Raw genomic sequence first — 14,145 nt, 5'->3', positions numbered from 1 at the left:
TTGTTATTGTTTTGTATTTGTTGTTATTATTATTAGTATTGTTATTATTATTATTATTATTGTTGTTGTTGTTGTTGTTGTTGTTGTTGTTGTTGTTGTTGTTGTTGTTGTTGTTGTTGTTGTTGTTGTTGTTGTTGTTGTTTTTATTATTATTATTTTGACATAAACCATGTTTTGTTTAATTTGTATATGTAGACACCCATTTGTGTCTCCCCAAAACCAAACCCAGTGATGAGTACCTTTCACATCGAATCATAATCGAATGAAACGAAAGTGTGGAAAGGTCTAGTGTTGCGGATTCTCTTCTCTCTGTTTTTGAAAACTTTATTTTAAGAAAACAGCCAATCCAGTTTGGTTGGTCCATGATATGGGTCCAATAGTGGTGTAGTTGGATGGGGCTTGCAAAGACCTTTCCAATGATATATTATAAGCCCAATTCCGATGAATATTGAGGAATTTATGGCCAATTTACTAAACTGGGCCTGGTTTGAGCTTTAAGTACGGCCCAATGATCTAGGGGAGGGCCTAATATGATTTATCATTCCTAATGCAATTAGGAATGGTTTTGGTCTTCTAGAACATTCTAGAAGGTTTTATCATTCTTAATTCAATTAGGATTCTTCAGAGTTTTAATTAGATCAAATAGCATTTTCGACTGAAATTATATTATTTTATCTTCCAGTACAATAAAATTATCAGATTTTCGAAAACGTGTTAAAATCCGGTTTGGCGTCCAACCCCAGGCCTTGGCGCCTGGAACCAGGATTGGCGCCAGACGCACGCCATTGGCGCCTGGCGCTAGCCACTGGTCTTGGCGCCAAGGTGGTTTTTCGATCTTCAGACTCTGTTTTGATAAATTATCTTTTTTGGATGTTTTTCTCTATAAATATCGTATCAAAAACTCCGTTTTGATTCACGGATTATCAATATTCATTCACCATTCATTCATCTACATCTATTATTCACCAATTTCTTTTATTCTTAAGTTTTAATAAACTCCGTTTTCATTCATCATCTACAATCATTAATCGTCAACAATTAGTTTATGAATCATTGATCTTTTAGCATTCTTTCTAAACTTTACTCTTTAATACAAAATTCCGCATTCACAAGATCTTGATACACCTAGCCATATTCGAAGTTGCCTTCGCCCTAGACGTGAAAGGTTTTAATTTCTGAGGGTTTGGTCCCAAATCTTTCTTTCAATTAATTTAATTGTTTTGTTTATTATTTTCCTTGAAGTTACTAACGTGTGTTTTTTGTTATTAGAAAGAGGTACAAAGCATCAAAGTAAGTACTTTAATTGATTTGATTAATTTTATGATGTAGATATCATGTCTATATTGTTATTATGATATTCCTAGTATCATGTCTAGGGTAACTTTAATATTAAATATGATTGTTATGATGCCTTTTATTCTCTTCCTAATATTTATTCATGTTAGTATCATGTTAGGGCTAAAGCTTTGATTTTTATTGCTTAGTGACATGCTAGGGTTTGTTATTAATCTTGTTAGTATCATGCCTTGGATCTTGCTATTTTTATTATGCTATAATATTAACATGAATATGATTATGATTATAATTGTTATAATGATTATGAATATTATTATTTTGATGATTATTTTATTTATGATAATTATTTCAATTATTATTAATATGATGATTATTTTCTTTTATGATTATTATCATGATTATTTCAATTATAATTTATTTTTATGATGATGATTATTATTATAATTATTATTCATGATATTGATTATTTATTATGTTGCTTGATATTTATTTATTGCTTGATCACCTTTATTGTATGTTTAAAGGGAATTGGTATTTGCAGTAACGCTTAATAAGATAATTAATAATCTTGTTAGGTTAATTTTGATTATAATTTCAAGTGATCGCCAATAATAGATTTATTTGTGCATTAAATTCAACCAACATAGATTAAACAGGTTTAGGGTTAATCTATTGATTGTATGTTAGTCAGAAAGCGCACATGAATACGAGCAGAATAAAGTAGAGGCCTATTATTAGGGCAGGTTCAATCTCTTTTAGGTTGGATTTGTACCATCATCCCCGAACCCTTATTTGGTTCATGACCTTATGGAGTTGACGATCTCTTGGATCGTTAAGGGGTGTAACCTTCACCTCGTGAACGGTTTACAAGTTCCTTAAAAACTTGTTGGCGACTCTTTTGCTCTATCTTCTTCCCTTTTGGACGCCACCGTACTTTAGTGTATGATCACAGTGGGGTTCAAGCTAGTTGGATTTTAAAGGCTTGAAATTATTCCCTACAGTTTTTGGCGACTCCACCGGGGAGGATTTCTATTTTAATTCCTGAATTTGTTTCGGCAATGATTTAGAATGAGTGGATGAGACTCGAAAAGTTCTAAGTATTTCATGTGCGTAATTTTGATTAACATTATTGTCATATGCATAAAAAGGTTCTCATTGGAAAGACCATCCGTAATGAGTCAAAAACATAGGATTTTACACGTAGGAAATTTGAGAAATGTCTTTCACAACTAGGACTGAAATAACACCACGCGAAACTGGATGATTTTATTGAGCACAGAAAGCTGCTGAGGCATGTGGGAAGTAGCGTCAGGGGCCAGAGCTTGGCGCCACACTTTTAGCTGTAGCGCCAGACGCCAATATTGGCGCTAGGCGCTACAGTTAAAAGTTGGCGCCAGTCTCTGTTTGCTGGCGCCAATTTCCCCCAATACCGAGCCAGAAATATGCGTTCTAATTTCGACCGGTTTTTCGTATTGTTTGCTCGATCCTACTTCCTGATTGAATTTTTTCTCACTTTTCTGAAACCCATATGTGTTCTACATATGGACATAACCCTCTAGGAATTCATGCTCTATCTACCCGATTGAACGCTCCTGGAAACAAAGGGTACATCTGAGAGGTTGAATTCACCAAACCATGGAAGTGAGTTTTTTCTAAAAACTTGCGGTGTCCTATCCACACGCGTTAACCCTTCACGGTTAGGCTTCTACGCGGTGCATCTGGAAAATTAACCATGGACCCTATTTGACTAAACCATATCCCGAACTTTAGAGAACTAGAGCCATGGTTAGGTTGCAAACTCATTGCATCATATTGTGCCTACTTGACTAATTGTGCATTATTTGTTGTGCATACTCTATGTGATTTTTCCTAACCGTTTTGTTTGACTTGTGTTAAGACTAAATAAACTGATTAATGACAAAAGGACTTTGTTTAATTAATTAATTAATTAATTAATTAATTTGAGCTAATAAATAAACATAAAATCGAGTCAAAGCTCCTTTAAGTCAACCCGGAATTTTATTCCCGTATACTGCACAAACGTCAACTTGTTTTGGTCATAGATGGAGTTATAGAAAGAACTACGAGTAATACAACCTATGGATCTGTAGCCCCGAGTTTTATCTTTAATTTGGCGTTGGTTTCATCCCAATCAGAGTCGCAGATCAAAAGTTATGACTAAAATACCACAGTCTGTCCAGTTTAATGCATATACGTGAAGTCTTAACTTAGTCTTTGCTTGAGTCTAGTCACATAGTCTAGCCACATGGTCATGACACGAGCCTTAACATGTCATCTACACTCACTAATCTTAGCACACACTTTGAGTACACGTCACCATGACCATGTCGTAGGTCCATGCATGAGTCGATCTTTCCGTCATTTGAGTTGGGGGGTACATTCTATTCCTAATTCTTCATATCCCTCCATCTAAATCTTCTTTCACATTTTATTCCAATTTTCCTTCATTCCTCCATCCATTGCATGTTGAATAAAGTTTGAGTTAAATAATTAATGATAAGTATCCCCAAATTCCTTTCCCACAGTACTTGGTCGAGGAGAGAAGGGCGATTAATCAAGGACAACCTCTTTATTCAAGTCTCGCTTTTTGATAAACCGATTCGTCAGAAGAGGAAGGCTAAGAAGATAATGGCAACTCAAGAAGAAGTCAATGAGCTTAGGAACCAATTGGTTACCATGACTGAAACACTGAAGCTACTCACCCTCAAGGTTGATGATCCCGTGAAGCAACAACAGATGGATCTCATGCAAGAGAGTCTAAGCAAGCTATCTAGTGACTTTAAATTTCAGGGCATGAGTTCGCAAGGGGTCTCGCTGGACAAGGAACTTCTTCCGCATAAGTTCAACGCCACTGACATCCCTAAATTCAAGGCAACAGACAACCCTTACTTCCATCTAAGAGCTTTTGAAACTATAATGAACATTAAGGGTATCGATAAGAAGGTTTTCCCCTCTCTGTTCCCACTATCTCTTGAAACCGTTTGCCAACAATGGTTCTTCTCCCTTGACAAGGAGAAAACCTCTACCTGGGAATCGATAGCAAACGCTTTCGTTGATAGGTACAAGTGCAATATCCAAGTTGAAACTGACCATAGACAACTTGAGATTCTAAGACAAAAATAGAATGAAGGCTTTACTTCTTTCTTTAATAAATGGAGGGAAACTTCCGCCAAGATGATTGAGGTCCCCACCGAAAAAGAATCCGTGAGGATGTTTATCAAGAATCTCCAAGAAAAGTATTCAAAGCACTTAAAATATCAACACAACTTGAATACTTTCAAGGCCGTCTATGACATAGGTATCGAGATCGAAGATGACCTCGCAAAGCAAAAAGCTACTAACAATAGCAACCACGGTGGCTGGAAAGGAAAGAAGAGCGACAATCCTTCTTCTTCCGAAAGCGCCCACTCTAGTAATAATGTTAGTACCTTTGACCATAATGATGTCTTAGCCGTGGACAATCAAGGATCTAAAAGGAAACCCAGGCGAGAGTTCACATCCATTGGAATGACCTACGATGCTGCTTTCAATCATCTCTATGATCGAGGATTAATCAAACCTATTGGCCCTACCGAGGATCCAACACCAGAAAATCGATCTTCGAGATGGAATCCAAATTCCTATTGCAAGTACCATCGAGGAAACGGTCATACCACCGATCAATGCTACAGGTTTCAAAATCTCATTCAAGACCTCATAGAAGCAAACAAGGTCCCATTGCCTCTAGTTAGCGAGAAGACTGGGTGATGATGGAGCAAACAACACAAGACAAGAGGCGAGCTGCAACGACAAGATTTCATGGCCTCTTTTTTCTATTTCTTTTTCATTTTTTTCCTTTCCCCAATAAGTCTAGCATAGGCACCTTTCTTTTCCCTTAGATTAATTTTTGTAGATTCTTTATTTATTTTCCTTTAATAAAATGAGCATTTATTTCCTTGCATATGATCATTTCATTAAAAAAAAAATAAAAAAAAATCCATGTCGAATTAAGCATAAGGTATACCAATGATTTGAGGCACCTCTTGTAGCCACATCATATCTCCTTTCGCCCTTCAATTATACAATCCTTTCTTCATAAGCCACTTTGAGCCTCGTCTAACGATAAACCCTTCTTTTTTCAACCTACATCTACCTAACCTTGGGATGGGATGGTGTGCAACTTATGCAATTCTAAAGAAAGCTTGAGCAAATTCAAAAGAAAGCAATAGCAAAAAATAAGCAATAATAAAAACCGAAAACAAGTGTACAAAAGGGTAAGTGTTCCAATGTCTTTGATATGAAAGTATCTTCGATAAGAACATGTCTCAGATTGCGTCTCTTATCGAGTGCTCGGTACCGTGCCTGAGAAACATGAATGTCAAGTGAGTGATAGACCGCATGATCGAGATTGCCCACACTTATTAAAATAAAATAAATGCTAAAGCAAACGAAAGAGCTAAAAAAAGAGTAGAAAACCTCAAGCATAAAAATACAAATATTCAAAAGCAAGGTTGCACACCTTGGGGGCTTATCTAGGGTCTTGAGCCTTTATCCCCTTCTTCTTCAAACCTTTAGCCTAACCACGTTACAACCCTTAAAAAGACCTTTTTGAGGTATACACACTTGTGCGAGGTTTGGCTAGAGCTACGTTCGGCCTGATTCCTAACGGATACGTAGGCAACCTCACATCGAGGTGCGGCCGTAATAAAAATGCATTCATATTCACATTCACACACTTCCACCATGATCATATCAAGGGATTTACTATGCTCATCCATTTTAACTTAGAGCTAGACTTGGGGGCTTGATCCCTACATCATTAGCTTACCTAGCCTAAGAGTCACCACCATTTGACTCTTTTCAATAATATATTTTTCCACACACTTAGCTCTTGCGGCCTAACTTTAGTGTTACTATCACACACTGCACAGATACATGACCAAATATACTTCCCTTAGGAACCCTTTGTCATGAAATCTTAACGCTGAAGCATGCTTCGTCAAAATCACTCATAATTGTCATTGCATCATGAAGTATGAAGTGCTTAGCCTCCGTGCCTAAGTTACCCAAATACTTTCATTATGGAGTCAACCATTGAGATAGCCTAGGATGGATTAATCCTTGAAACTTGAGAGATAGTATCAAACAACATTTGACTAAGCTCATTCTACATGCATCTTCAAACTTTTGATTTTCTTTTTCGCGTCTTTCTTTTTCGGGAGAAAGTCGGTACCCTCCACAAAAATGACGGAAAATTCTTTGCATTTTCGAGTCGCATAATCAACACTTTGCACACACGGGTCATGAGTCTAACACATGTGTCATTACACTTTGAGTCGAGTCAACCTCGAGTCAGTCAATCAGCGAGTCAAGTTTATACCTTGAGTTGTGTCGAGTCAACGAGTCAAGCAACATTAAGCCTTAGGTCAACCCTAAGATAATTAAAAAAGATTGGCAAAGTTCTATAGTCAAAAATAAATACAGATGCAACAGAACAGGGAAGACCCTACTCCAGCGCCTAGCACCAGAGATATTTCAGCAACGACAGAGCTCGAAGCCTCCCAGAAAGGTGATTTCGACCTCATGCAGCAGTTTCGGGTTCCTTGGTACGCCAGTTAGCCCCTATAAGCAATTTGACATGATTAGTAGTCGGCTCGATTACAATCGTAGTAAGTGATTGACCTGACAAAAAATCGTCTCACTTAGCTTAAGCGCCTAAAACATTGGCTCATTACAATCGGTTCAAAAGCAAGCACTTAAACGACGATATTTCCAAATATGGATTGTCGCGCATTCTTATTAAAACGACAAAGTTTTCCAAAAATTGGATTGTCATCCCCAACTGACAATATTTCCAAAAATGGATTGTCGTGCATCTTCTTCAACGACAATTTTTCCAAGATTGGATTGTCATCTCTGGCAAAGTTTCCAAGCGTGGATTGTCGTGCTCCTTCTTTGTTGGCAAGTTTTTCCAAGTTCGGATTGTCATACATTCGTCAACTCGTTGGCAAGTTTTCCGAAATTGGATTGTCATACACCCAGTTCCCTATAGCAAAATTTCCCAAAGGATTGTTGTAGGTTTCTATTCATCATATATATCGGCAAAAGTTCCTCAACGTGGATTGTCATTCATTTCAGTAAGTGGCAAATTTTCCCGAAGTGGATTGTCGATCGACTCTTTTTTGCAAATGTTCCAAGACGCGGATTGTCAATAGTGGCAATATTTTCCCAAAAGGATTGTCGCATAGAGTTGGCAAATTTCCAAGGTGGATTGCTTTCAAGAGTTATATTCCAAGATGTGGATTGTCGATCGTAGCAAAGTTCTTATGAAAGATTGTTACGAAGCATTGGCAACTTTTCCAAAAATTGGATTTTGGCAAATTTTCCGAGGTACGGATTGTCGCTTCATCGTGACAACATTTCCAAGGATGGATTGTTACGTGGCATTGACAACTTTCCCTAAATCGGATTGTCATACATCATACAAGAGTTGTGTTGGCAACTATTCCTAAAGAAAAGAGGATTGTCATCACAGCAAAAGCACCGACATACTGGTTCACAAGCAGCAAAGCGCCGACGTACTGGCATAGCATCATTAAGGATTAAAAAGCAGTGATATTTTCGAAGACTATCACAATGGAAATTGGAGTCATAACAAAAAAGAAGATCTTTGTTCAGAGACGAGTGAACATCGAAACAACAAGGTGGCGTTCCCTAGATTGTGGAGAGTTGTCACAAACAACTGAGGATTGTTTCAAGAGAAGCAATCTTCGATAGTAATCCCTTGGATGTGGAATATTATCAAAGCGGAGAGGATAGTTTCAGGCGAAGCAATCTTCTAATTTGAAGCAGTTACAAGGCGTAGCGGTTTTCAAGCGGGATGGCATTCTCTAGCTTGCAGGAGGTCATCAAAACAAATCGGTTACTTTCAGAGGCGTGTGCTCGACGGTGCAAGATACGCGTTTCTTAACTCTTTTATCTATTTAACTAATGCTAGTTTTGCAGGTATCGGCGTTATAAGATTGATTTAGGATCGCAGAACGTTCTGAATCATTCTCCGTCCCTATCGCTACTTTGGCTTTCGTTTTCGAAACTTGCGTTTCTCCAAACTCAGTCAAAGTGGGGGCTTCTGTAGACACCCATATGTGTCTCCCCAAAACCAAACCCAGTGATGAGTACCTTTCACATCGAATCATAATCGAATGAAACGAAAGTGTGGAAAGGTCTAGTGTTGCGGAAAGTTTTATTTCTTTTCTTTTCTTTTCTCTTCTCTCTGTTTTTGAAAACTTTATTTTAAGAAAACAGCCAATACAGTTTGGTTAGTCCATGATATGGGTCCAATAGTGGTGTAGTTGGATGGGGCTTGCAAAGACCTTTCCAATGATATATTATAAGCTCAATTCCGATGAATATTGAGGAATTTATGGCCAATTTACTAAACTGGGCCTGGTTTGAGCTTTAAGTACGGCCCAATGATCTAGGGGAGGGCCTAATATGATTTATCATTCCTAATGCAATTAGGAATGGTTTTGGTCTTCTAGAACATTCTAGAAGGTTTTATCATTCTTAATTCAATTAGGATTCTTCAGAGTTTTAATTAGATCAAATAGCATTTTCGACTGAAATTATATTATTTTATCTTCCAGTACAATAAAATTATCAGATTTTCGAAAACGCGTTAAAATCCGGTTTGGCGTCCAACCCCAGGCCTTGGCGCCTGGAACCAGGATTGGCGCCAGACGCCAGCCATTGGCGCCTGGCGCTAGCCACTGGTCCTGGCGCCAAGGTGGTTTTTCGATCTTCAGACTCTGTTTTGATAAATTATCTTTTTTGGATGTTTTTTCTATAAATATCGTATCAAAAACTCCGTTTTGATTCACGGATTATCAATATTCATTCACCATTCATTCATCTACATCTATTATTCACCAATTTCTTTTATTCTTAAGTTTTAATAAACTCCGTTTTCATTCATCATCTACAATCATTAATCGTCAACAATTAGTTTATGAATCATTGATCTTTTAGCATTCTTTCTAAACTTTACTCTTTAATACAAAATTCCGCATTCACAAGATCTTGATACACCTAGCCATATTCGAAGTTGCCTTCGCCCTAGACGTGAAAGGTTTTAATTTCTGAGGGTTTGGTCCCAAATCTTTCTTTCAATTAATTTAATTGTTTTGTTTATTATTTTCCTTGAAGTTACTAACGTGTGTTTTTTGTTATTAGAAAGAGGTACAAAGCATCAAAGTAAGTACTTTAATTGATTTGATTAATTTTATGATGTAGATATCATGTCTATATTGTTATTATGATATTCCTAGTATCATGTCTAGGGTAACTTTAATATTAAATATGATTGTTATGATGCCTTTTATTCTCTTCCTAATATTTATTCATGTTAGTATCATGTTAGGGCTAAAGCTTTGATTTTTATTGCTTAGTGACATGCTAGGGTTTGTTATTAATCTTGTTAGTATCATGCCTTGGATCTTGCTATTTTTATTATGCTATAATATTAACATGAATATGATTATGATTATAATTGTTATAATGATTATGAATATTATTATTTTGATGATTATTTTATTTATGATAATTATTTCAATTATTATTAATATGATGATTATTTTCTTTTATGATTATTATCATGATTATTTCAATTATAATTTATTTTTATGATGATGATTATTATTATAATTATTATTCATGATATTGATTATTTATTATGTTGCTTGATATTTATTTATTGCTTGATCACCTTTATTGTATGTTTAAAGGGAATTGGTATTTGCAATAACGCTTAATAAGATAATTAATAATCTTGTTAGGTTAATTGTGATTATAATTTCAAGTGATCGCCAATAATAGATTTATTTGTGCATTAAATTCAACCAACATAGATTAAACAGGTTTAGGGTTAATCTATTGATTGTATGTTAGTCAGAAAGCGCACATGAATACGAGCAGAATAAAGTAGAGGCCTATTATTAGGGCAGGTTCAATCTCTTTTAGGTTGGATTTGTACCATCATCCCCGAACCCTTATTTGGTTCATGACCTTATGGAGTTGACGATCTCTTGGATCGTTAAGGGGTGTAACCTTCACCTCGTGAACGGTTTACAAGTTCCTTAAAAACTTGTTGGCGACTCTTTTGCTCTATCTTCTTCCCTTTTGGACGCCACCGTACTTTAGTGTATGATCACAGTGGGGTTCAAGCTAGTGGGATTTTAAAGGCTTGAAATTATTCCCTACAGTTTTTGGCGACTCCACCGTACGTAATTGTAATTATAAATAAACAATTAAAATGTATTTACTAATTAGAATCATTGGCAGGTGCTTTGGATACCGTATGGGCCCGAGTCCATTGTCATATCGGTAATCGCATCATACAAATTCGTAATGACTTGGAGGCATCAAGGTCTAAAATTGGTCAAATGTACAGACAGTTGCCACTGTCATGTATAAATGGCAAAGTGTCTCAACATTGCTTGAAAGTTCTGGATAACGAGACGAAAAGGATGCGGGATTTGAGTTACCAGGTCCATGAACGGTGTGGATGTGCTATGCGTGTGACCCATGGTCTTCCATGTGCTTGCCAGATACATGATTCGATAGTTGCACAGACAGGATTGTACAGCAGCCAAATTCATTCTTTCTGGAAGACACTGATTATTGGTGATGGTGTTAACATTCCTGAAGTGGTTAATGATTCGATCGAGGAGGCTGCACATTTTCGGTCCCTAATTGATGAAGTCATGGAAAGTGACCCGGCCGTACGTCGAAATGTAACGCGAATCATTGAAGAGGAGCTACATCCAGATCATTCACACCTTGAAGAACCACATATCAACCTTAACACTCGTGGTCGACCGAAGAAAAATGACACCAGGCGTGATCGTAGCTATTTCGAGCATGTGAACCGTCAACACACTCAACGTGGTGGTGACCCAGAACCAGGTAATATTAAAATTCTATATGTAATATTAAAATATGTAAACTTAATACTTGTAGCTTTACTAATAATTTATCTTTTAATTTTGTGTTGTAGATCCAAGTGACATTAGTCAATGCAGGTATTTGAACTTGCTTCCAGCCCCAATGTTGCCGTACATTTCGTCTTGGAAGGATGTCATTGGTGATGGGAACTGTGGCTTTCGTTGTGTCGCCGACTTCTTCTTTGACGATCAAAATCAGTGGTTTAACGCTCGGGAAACAATAGCGAACGAGATCGCTGGTCATCCTGATTTGTACGAACGGATTTATGGGCTTGGGCGACTTTGGATGAACGTAGAGCGTATTCGATGGGATTGTGGGGCTGTCGGGGAGCGGCATTGGATGGTTACAATTCAAGATTTATTTCCCATTACTACGTGGTTCAACGCAAGGGTGATTTGTCTCGGGGTAGGCCTAGTACCAACTTGCTACTACCCATGCATCACAGTCTTACCGCTGAGGGCACGCAACGGGGTTCGGTCACCGACTCGAGAGTTTGTGATTGCTACAGTTGGTGGATCACATTTCTTCCGTCTTGACCTTGTACCTGATTCACCACTCCCGCCGATCGCCGGTTGGTGGACGGAACACCACGAGGATACTGTCAATGGATGGGATCAAGCATATCAATTGAGAAGGGACATGTGGGATGCATTAGTTAGGTAGTTTGTAATGTACATTCACTAACTTTGAACATTTGTAAGAAAATTAGAATTATGAAATTAATTTTAAATGTATTTGCTTTTAATCTAACATGATATGCAACAAAACATCAAATATAAAAATAAATAAGTGTCCAGTTTATACATTACATTTTAAAACAAAAAATAAAAATAAGTTCATAACATAATTAAAACCACTAACAGAACATCTAATCAAAATAATCTAAAGTCCCATTTTTTACTTCCAATCAAATACAAGCTGCTCAGTCATTGTTCGAGTCTCACTCGACATTTCAGGATACTCAGCCAGTGCTCTTTGGTGAATCTCCATGGACCGACCCATCCACTGCAAATCAAACAATAACATATTATAAACACAAAAATTCATAGAAGTCATTGTTAATATAATAATAAGCATAAATACTTACGTAATCAGTGTTAGTCCGCTCAGGCATGTTGCTTGTAACTCCTGCACCTGGAGATACCCGCGGGTGAGAAAACCTGTACAGCCACTACATGTAACCAGGCGCAACCGAAGGAGCTGCAGCACTAAGCCTGGTGAGGGAACCTAAAACTACACTCTGAGATACCCCAGGGACAAACCTCTTCCACATCACATCTGTCATCTCAGTCGGGAAGTCTACCCGATACATCTTCAAGTTAGTCGACCTCTTGGCCTTCTCTGGCCTGATGATCTCGCGGGGAATGCCTTGCACGAAACCAAGCTGGCGCACCACTCTATCAGGCATGTACGGCTCAATGATGTTACGGTACTGGATGCAGCCAATGAATAAAGTGGGGGGCACTCGTAATGCAGGATCAGCTCCGTACGGTAGCCAGTTCACCTCACGGTCAGTAAGCGCATCAATTCTAGTACGAAAATCTAACAGGCGCTCCAGGTTCTTGCTAGGACATCCCGCTCCAACATCCCAAGCAGACGCACGAGGCATTTGAAGGTCCCGGGTCAAGGTACCCTGCTGTGGCCGAAAGCACGGAAAGTACTCGTAAATCCACGCTTGCAGAAGCGTGAGACAACTAGCAATCGAATCAGCACCTTTCCGTGATGCCGTGCCCAGTTGCCGATACAAGTAGGCCAGTGCAGCTGTTCCCCAAGCATACTCGTTAATAGGGACATCCATGTAACATAGCTCGTGGAGGAAGGAAGGATGTGTACGGTTACCACTCTTGTTTACAAACAGTGTACCTCCAAGCACTAACCACAAGTATCCATCAAGCTGATCACTAAACTCCCGGTCAACCGCCAATGTCGACTCAAAAATCTTATCAGTCAACACCCCACTACCCTGACAAATGGTCTTTGTGCCGCAAATCTCAGACAGATCATCTGGAGTCATATCCATGGTGATCGAGCACGCGTCCCGTAACACGTCCGTGCTAGGAGTAGTGGTCACCATATTGCCTGCGACCCGTAACCTAAGTATGTTGTACACGTCGTGCAGCAAGATCGTAATCTCCCCAAATGGCATGTGAAAAGTGTTCGTATCTGGCTGCCACCTCTCAACAAAAGCAGAAATCAACGCCCAATCAAGTCTTTTAAACATCAGGCCGGGCAAGTGAGACAACCAACTAGCATCAATCGCCGCGAGGTCCTCCATAGATTGACGACCTCGCCAAGTGAACAAGTCAGAACATAACTTTGTCCTACTCAAACAGCGCAAAACACCACGCTCCTGCTCCATCCAGATATATAGGTGCCACGTGACCGCCAAAAGTAGGGATAATTGACCCATCCTCAGGCCCACCCGGCATCGGTTTTTGCACTAACCATGCCTCTGTAGAGGTGGAAGTAGGCTGACTCGATCCACTACCAACAAATCTCCCAAACTGACCCCTATATACCATATGGAAATCCTGAGGGTCCTGTTCTTCATCCCGGTCACCAGCATGACTAGCCGAACATTTGTCTTCCTCGTCAGATATGGGTGCTCCACTTGCAGAGTACAAGGGCCGACTACTACCAGACTGTTGGTCTCCCGACCAACCACTAGTAGACCCGTATTGCTGCTGCTCGGGCTGAAGCGGTGCAAAACGAGATGTATGTCTCCTAACAGACGCATTCAGACGTCGTGATATTGCATGTCGAGCACCAGAACCCTCGATCTACATAAAATAAGAAAATAATCCGATTTTAATAATAATAATAATAATAATAATAATAATAATAATA

This window comes from Chenopodium album, chromosome 7, assembly GCF_948465745.1.
Source record: "Chenopodium album chromosome 7, dcCheAlbu1.1, whole genome shotgun sequence".
NCBI classification, from domain to species: Eukaryota; Viridiplantae; Streptophyta; class Magnoliopsida; order Caryophyllales; family Amaranthaceae; genus Chenopodium; species Chenopodium album.
The sequence above is the reverse complement of the archived record's forward strand: the minus strand, read 5'-3'. Positions refer to the sequence as shown.